This window comes from Neophocaena asiaeorientalis, unplaced genomic scaffold, assembly GCF_003031525.2.
Source record: "Neophocaena asiaeorientalis asiaeorientalis breed wild unplaced genomic scaffold, Neophocaena_asiaeorientalis_V1.1 scaffold332, whole genome shotgun sequence".
Lineage (NCBI taxonomy): Eukaryota > Metazoa > Chordata > Mammalia > Artiodactyla > Phocoenidae > Neophocaena > Neophocaena asiaeorientalis.
In genome coordinates this window covers 6,241,773-6,249,740 of record NW_020173111.1, presented here as the reverse complement: position 1 = coordinate 6,249,740, position 7,968 = coordinate 6,241,773, and the positions used below count along the sequence as shown (strand labels likewise).

At 44.1% G+C, this 7,968-nt stretch overlaps 1 protein-coding gene across 2 annotated transcripts in view; it reads left to right on the top strand.

Annotated features, from left to right (window-relative positions):
• Window positions 1-7,936: 7,936 nt before the first annotated feature.
• The window catches only part of UBP1 (upstream binding protein 1), a 68,145-nt gene continuing 68,113 nt past the window's right edge, over window positions 7,937-7,968 (top strand). The window contains exon 1 of one of the 2 annotated variants that reach the window (XM_024743446.1): window positions 7,937-7,957. The gene's annotated coding sequence lies outside the window, so the exon portion shown is untranslated. The remainder of the gene's footprint in view (window positions 7,958-7,968) is intronic. The other variant, XM_024743447.1, reaches the window with a different exon arrangement.

The window sequence follows — 7,968 nt, the reverse complement described above, 5'->3', positions numbered from 1 at the left end:
ATGATATTACAATTCTGTTGGAGAATTTGTCTTAGAATACATTTTGAAGTATTTACGTATGAAATACTGCAACTTAATTGTCATTGTCAAGAAATATGCAACTTAATTTCACATGGTTAAGCAAATAATAAATAAGTAGGTAAAGAGAGAAAAAAACAAAATATTAACAAGAGTCAAATATATGACTAAAGAATATACAGGTGATCATTTTTCTGTTCTTTCAGTTTTTCTGTAAGTTTTTAAAATTTTAAAATACATAGTCGGAGAAAAAGTAAGAAAGGCTTGAGTTTTTGGAGAAGCATAATATTACATTAAATTTGCCTAGGAGAGAAAAAAATTACCTGTTCTGTTTTCCTCAAGATGAAGGGCATTTGGAAGCATATGAATTACCAGTTCCACAATTCTCCAGAGTAAAACTTTTTCAGTCAGTCATAACTGAGTAAAATATTCAAGCAACTGCCAAGTGGCTGGGGTGCCTCAGTGAAATGATGATAAGCTGAAGACTGTTCACATTCACATATGGTCAAATAGCATTTCATCCTTTGTTGGTTTTTACAACATAGTCAAAGACACCATGAGCGATGTCTATGCTTGAGTTGCCTTCTTATCCAGGCTATAGTAGTCAGGTCATTCTTGTTGATGGGATAGGTCCAAGATTAAAAGCTCTTCAGAGATTACTGGGAACCAGGCAGAGTTTCAAGCTCAATCAATGTATTAGTTTATTTAATCCTCATAACAACTCCATGAAGGAGATATACTATTATCTCCATCTTACAGATGAGGAAGCTGAGGTAAAGAAAGGTTATGTAACTAGCCCTAGATCACACAGTAATAATTGGCAGAGCTAGAATTCAAATCCAAAGCTAGCTATGGAGTCCAACCAGTGTCTCACATTCAAAAGAGTACCTGGCCCTTACTTGTGGCTACATATTCCACATGATGTTCATATTCTTTGTGACATAGTCCCCAGTTCTCAAAATATGGTTGAAGGGCATTCTTCCTATGCACATACAGAACCAGGAAGGTACATTCTCATTTTAAAGGTAAAGGGACTTTGATCAAATCCCACCTAATGATATTGTTATCCATCAACTTCAGAATAAGCATATTTGTTAACTGTTCCAGGAACAAATTTTGCTAGTTTTATATCCAGCTGACTTGCAGTATTTCAAACATTTTCCTACCTAACTGGTTGTGGCATGTTTTTTACAAAAATGGCCACAATTTCCCAATCCCGCCCCTATTTCTCTTAACAGAGAATCTGAAAAAACATGCATTTTATTATGGTGAAGCATTTTAAGAACCAGCAGACAAAAATCATCTTTGCTCCCTGTCAGCATTTATAACCTCATAATTGTTGTGATTTTGCATCTCCTCATGTTAAGAGGCAGAGTCTCTTTCCCCATCCCTTGGACGTGGGCTGGTCTTATGACTTGCTTTGGCCAAGAGATTTCAGCAGAAGTGATGGTGCTCCCGTTCTGGGCCGATGAAGGCCTTACACTGTCCTGTTGTCTCTTGTAACCCATTCAACCGCCAGGAGCATAAGGCAGGGCTAGTCTGCAGAAGGACGGGAGGCCATGCCATGCAGGCAAACCCCAGATGTTGGCGAGAGCCGGCCAAGATCAGCAAGGCCATCCCCCAGCTCATAGCTGCAACATGAGGAAGCCTCACTGAGCTCACAATAGCTGCCCAACTGAGGCCAGCTAAATTTCTGACCCACAGAAGCATGAGCTAAGTAAATGCTGGTTGTTTTAAGTCACTAAATTCTGAAATGGCTGGTTGCACAGCAAAACCTAACTGACAGTCCAGCTCACTGGGTACTTAGCACTGGCTTTTCCAAAACCTCAATATGTCCCAAAGGTACACCCAGCACCCCACTGTCTTAATCTCTTCAGGCTGCTATAACAAAATACCACAGACAGGGTGGCTTATAAACAACAGAATTTATTTCTGACAATTCTGGAGGCTGGAAGTCTGAGATCAGCGGGCCAGCATAGACAGGAGAGGGCTCTCTTCTGGGCTGCCGACTTCTCATTGTGTCCTCACATGGCACAAGGGGCTAGAGAACTCTGTGGAGTGTCTTTTTATGAGAGCACTTATCCCATTCACCAGGGCTCTGCCCTCATGATCACCTCCCATCACCTTGAATTTTGAGGGAACACAACAGACACTAGCACCGTGAACCTCTTAACAAAGAATCTGAAAGGATGCATATTTTGAAATGGTTAAGCAAAGCCCAAGGACCATCACACAGAAAGTGTCTTTGCTAACTTGCCAGCATTTGAAAATCATGCTATTTATCATTAATTTTTCTCGAGGACTTCTTGCTGTGCAGAAGTCCAAGGAGGTAGCACTTTTTAACCTGGCACTCAAATGTGAACATTTCTCAGACCCGATTTTCTCCATCAGGAGCTCGTCCTTCCTGTTTACCAGCTGTCTTCCTGGTCATTAGCTGTTACTAAGTACTGATTGGATGAAGGCTCTGTAAGAAGAACAGTCGTTCATTGGCTGATCTCCAGGGTCACATCTGAGAGGAAACGGTAGGTATGGGATCACTGACCATGGCAATAGCAGCTTTTCTGTTGAGAGCTGTAAGAGCTGCTCTCACAGTTTTGCAAAACAGCAAGAACAGAGTGTTCTTCAGATGCGGCTCATCTTTACCATTACTGGCAACATAACATTCTAGTGGTGAGGTTTCAGGTCGTCCTGTAAGAGGTAGCCCCTCAATTTAGTTGCTCTTTTCAATGAAATTTTCTGTGTGGGTATATCTCAAAGATGTGCTCCAATTTGTGTATTTTTTGGAGTTGCAGTGTACAAACGCCGTTTTCACGGTACTTTGTTTAATCTATTTATAGGAACTTTATATATTAGGGAAATAAAACTTTGGTCCATGATCTAAGTTCTAAACAGTTTTTTTCTGTTCTCTTTTCATTTTGCTTATGGTGGTGTTTACTAAGAAGAAAAGTACAATTTTTATGTTTTCAAATGTTATCAGCCTCTTAAGATTTCTAGATTTTGTGTCATAATTAAAAAAGCCTTTTCATCTCTGAAGGAAATTATGTTCCTCCTCTAAAATTATGTTCTCATATTTTCTTTAGTGTTTTACGATTTTGCTTCTATCCTTTCAAACCTTTTTGGAAAAACAAAAAACTTCAAGTCACTTGGAGTTTATTCTGATATGTCTTTCAGATAGTTAATGTTGATTCCCAAATCACTTATTGAATATCCCATTTTCCTCCACGATTTGAGATGCCACTTTTTACTGCATAAATTTCCATATTCATATTGATTTTTCACTCTCTTCCCTTGCTCGTCTGTCTATTCATTTACCAATGCACACTCTTTACATATTTAGGTTTTACAATGTCCTAATATCTTTTGACTTTTTCAAATTTTTTGGATTGTTTTTGCTCATTTATTTTTCCATATTAATCTTAGAATCATTTTGTCCAGTTAAAAAATTCTGTTACTGGGCTTCCCTGGTGGCGCAGTGGTTGAGAGTCCGCCTGCCGATGCAGGGGACACGGGTTCGTGCCCCAGTCTGGGAAGATCCCACATGCCGCGGAGCGGCTGGGCCCGTGAGCCATGGCCGCTGAGCCTGCACGTCCAGAGCCTGTGCTCCGCAACGGGAGAGGCCACAACATTGAGAGGCCTGCGTATTGCAAAAAAAAAAAAATTCTGTTACTGTTTTTACTGGAATCATATTAAATGTATTGGTTAGCTTAAGGAGAACTACCATTATAAAACTGAATGTAGTATTTTTTTTTGGCTGCGTTGGGTCTTCGTTGCTGCGCACAGGCTTTCTCTAGTTGTGGCAGTGATCAGGGGCTACTCTTCATTGTGGTGTGCAGGCTTCTCACTGCAGTGGCTTCTCTTGTTGTGGAGCACAGGCTCTAGGTGCGAGGGCTTCAGTAGCTGCAGCATGTGGGCTCAGTAGTTGCTGCACACAGGCTCTAGGGCGTGAAGTCTTCAGTAGTTGTGGCCCATGGGCTTAGCAGTCATGGCTCGTAGGCTCTATAGCGCAGGCTCAGTAGTTGCAGTGCACAGGTTTAGCTGCTCCACGGCATGTGGGATCTTCCCGGACCAGAGATCGAACCCATGTCCCTTGCACTGGCAGGCGGATTCTTAACCACTGCACCACTAGGGAAGTCCCTGGATGTAGTATTTTCTGTTTTCAATGTACAGTTGTGTTTATTTTGAGAATTAAAAAAATTTGCTCACATAGTTCTTTACAATTATTAGGTTAGTTCCTAGGTATTTTATCTTTTAAAATTACATTGTAGGGACTTCCCTGGCAGTCCAGTGGTTAAGACTCTGCACTTCCAATGCAGGTGCATGGCTTCGATAGCTGGTTGGGGAACTAAGATCCCACATGCCATGCAGCACGGCCAAAAAAAAAAGAAAAGATTAAAATTATACTGTAAATTGATCCTTTCCTTCTATTATATTTTCAAACTTGTTTGTTTATATAAAGCTATTGATTTATGAATATTCATGGCATATGCCACTGTGTTATTAAATTTTTACTTGTTTCCCATGAGATTCCCACATATATGAGCATATAGTCTACAAACAGTGATAATCTTAACCTCCTTCTTTCCATTTCTATACCTCAAATTTTTTTTTCTGATCTAATTCTGCTGTTTTAGTGCCTTCAAAAACCTATTAAATGGAAATTCCCTAGCGGTCCAGTGGGTAGGACTCCGTGCTTCCACTGCAGAGGGCACAGGTTCAATCCCTGGTCAGGGAACTAAGATCCCACAAGCCATGTGGTGCAGCCAAAAAAACAACCAAAAAACCTATTAAGTGATAATGATGAATGTGGCTGTTCTGGTTAAAACTATGTTCACAAGTTCCTTGACATTCATCCCTTCAAAAGATGGACTCATCTTTTTGAATGAAGGCTGGCTTGAATGACTTACTTCTATGGAACAGAAATAAAGTGAAAGGGATGGTGTGTGACTTTGGAGACCAGGTCATAAAAGGGACTGCAGCTTCCTTCCTCTTTCATGGTTTACTTACTCTGTGCCAGTGCCATAGTTTGTTTTGTTTTTTTTGGCTGTGTTGGGTCTTTAGTTGCGGTGAGCAGGGGCTACTCTTCATTGCGGTGCGTGGGCTTCTCGTTGTGGTAGCTTCTCTTATTGCAGAGCACGGGCTCTAGGGGAGCAGGCTCAGTAGCTGTGGCTCGCAGGCTCTAGAGCACAGGCTCAGTAGTTGTGGCACATGGGCTTAGTTGCTCTGCGGCACGTGGGATCTTCCTGGACCGAGGCTCGAACCCGTGTCCCCTGTATTGGCAGGTGGATTCTTAACCTCTGTGCCACCAGGGAAGTCCCAAGTGCCAAGTTTTGAGGACACTCAAGCAGGCTTGTGGTCCCAAATGTTGAGGCACTGAGGCTTCTGGCCAACAGTCATGCAAGTGAGCTTGGAAGTGGATCCTCCTGCCCGGATTAAGCCTTCACAACTGAAGCCCCAGCTGATATCATGACTGTGACTTTATGAGAAACTCTGAACCAGAAGAATACAGTTAAGCTGCACGCCCCCCCTTGTGTGTTGGTGAAGTTTTTGCTTATTAGACTAGATTATAAATTGATTCACATGACCCACAAAGTTTAAAAATGATTTGTATTAGCTTGGACTGAAAGGGACAGTGACGGTACAACGTGAAGAGAGGTCTTTAGACCCCTGCACAACTATAGACAGGAAGCAGCTGAGAAAATGATTTAACTGTAAACATGGGTACCTTTTATGGAGATGGAAGGATAACTCAGAGGGTGGAGCCAAGAGCCCAGTGGATGGAGAAAAGAGCCACTGAGTACTCTCAGGAAGTTGACAGAGTCCTAATCAAGGAACCAGCAACATTTACCCAGTTAGACTTCAGAAGTTCTGTGGACTAGTGACTACTATGTGCCTTTCATTGCTCTCCTCTTTGAAGGGAAATGCCTATAGAGACACAGTTTCCCATGCCTCTCTCATTGCATGTGATGTATGTGGTAGTGGTTAGTGCAGATCTCCTGTCTTTTTAATTCACAGACCTTCATATGGAGAGGAACCACTTGAGTTACACCCAAGGAACTGCATCCAAGAGCTCATTTGCTCCAGGACCTCACAAGATTCTGGACCTTAATGCTGTATTGGAATGAGAACTTTACAGGGGTCTGGGGAGGGGATGAGTGTATGCTGCATGTAAAAAGAATGTAAAACATTTGTGGCCAGGGGGTGGATTCTGGAAGTTTTAAAACATGGGCCCCAAATTATTTAACTCTCCTCCCATCAATCTGATTCTGTGGCTGCTTGACTAATAGAATACAGTGCAGAATAAAGATTCTGTATCAGTTTCTGGTCCCAGGCCTTACGTGTTTAAAAAAAAAAAAAAAGATAGTTGTTAAAGATGGTAAGCAGATTTTATTCAGGACGGTGACTGGTACAGGGATGGCTGCAATGGGATTTTGCAGTGGGGGAGACTGGGCTCAACCTCAAATACAGCATGGTAATTGGGAATTTAGAGCCAAAGAGCAGGGTGGGGGTTAGCAGATGGAAATTCACTAAGAGGAAACATCAAAGGTAAGGGGGTTTCTGGTTAAACCTACCTAACAGGATTCTTGTTGAAGGTAGTCCAGGGTGATCAGATATTACCTAGGTCAGCGGTCCACAACTGACCAGGGCACCAGGGACCGGTTTCGTGGAAGACAATTTTTCCACGGCCCGGGGGATGGTTCAGGCAGTAATGCAAGCAATGGGTGGGTGGGAAGTTCAGGCGGTAATACAAGCGATGAGGAGCGGCAGTGAAGCTTTGCTTGCTTGCCTGCTGCTCACCTCCTGCTGTGTGGCCTGGTTCCTAAGAGGTACCGCTCTGCGGCCCAGAGGCTGGGGACCTCTGACCTAGGTGATGATGGAGGCTAAGAAACCTAATCAGATACGGAACTAGAGGGTTCCTATAATGACTTAGTGGGGTTCTTGCTAAACCTGAATTTTACAGATGGGACAGGAGGTCAGCAGATTAAAGTTTGATCAAGCAAAGAATCTTTGTCCTAAAACACTAGCAACTGCTACTTCCTGTCTTTTGGGACACTAGCTGTTGGAACCCGTATGCCACGCTGTGAGGAAATCAAGACCACATGGAAAGGCCACGTGTAGGCATTCCAGCAGGCCCAACTGAGGTCCCGGTCCACAGCCAGTATCAAGCATCAGACATGAGTATGGGAGCCCTTGACATGATTTTAGCTGCACTCATAGGAGAGGCCCTGGATGGGAATCCCCTAAGCCCAGTGAACCCCAGAAGCAAGAATAACAACAACGTAATTGCCATCTGTTCCTGCGACCCAACCCCTCCTTTAGTTCAAGCTCGCCAAACCACTCACGGGAATTAGCAGTTGAGGGAACTTTCCGGAGCCCTTCTTCGGGAGTGATGATTGTCTTGCACTCACGTCAATCAAGACTTTCTGCCCAATGGGCCTTTCAGCCTCCAGACAGGGTGTGAGCCTATTGGCTAACACAACCGCTCTCTCCATCTGTAGTGTGGGCAAAACCCAGAAAGTACCCGCAAAGACCACACGGGATCAAAACACCTCCAGAAGTGGCGTTTAGGGCGGCTTCCTACAGTGCGGTCCAATGAACTCTTTCTTTTGGCAGCAAATTCAGTCCTCGAGCCCGCCCAAAAGGAAGAAGATCTTGACTGGTTGTTTAGCACAGGGGCACAGAGACTCACGGGAGCCTCGACGAAGCACTTGCCGTTATTGTTCAGATCGCCTGTCAATCAGCGCGCCTTTCTGGATGGACGGAAACTGGGGGCCCTTTGGCACCGCCTCTTCCTGGGCTGGTGTGTAGGGAGGCCGCCAGGCCGCAGCGGCTGGGAACCTGCCGCGTGGGCGGGGCCGCGCTGCATGGCCCTACTGTTGCTTCAACGTGAAGCGTCGGGAGTGCAGCGAACCTCGGGCCCGTGAGAGGGGGGCTTGGCCCGGTGCGAGCGCG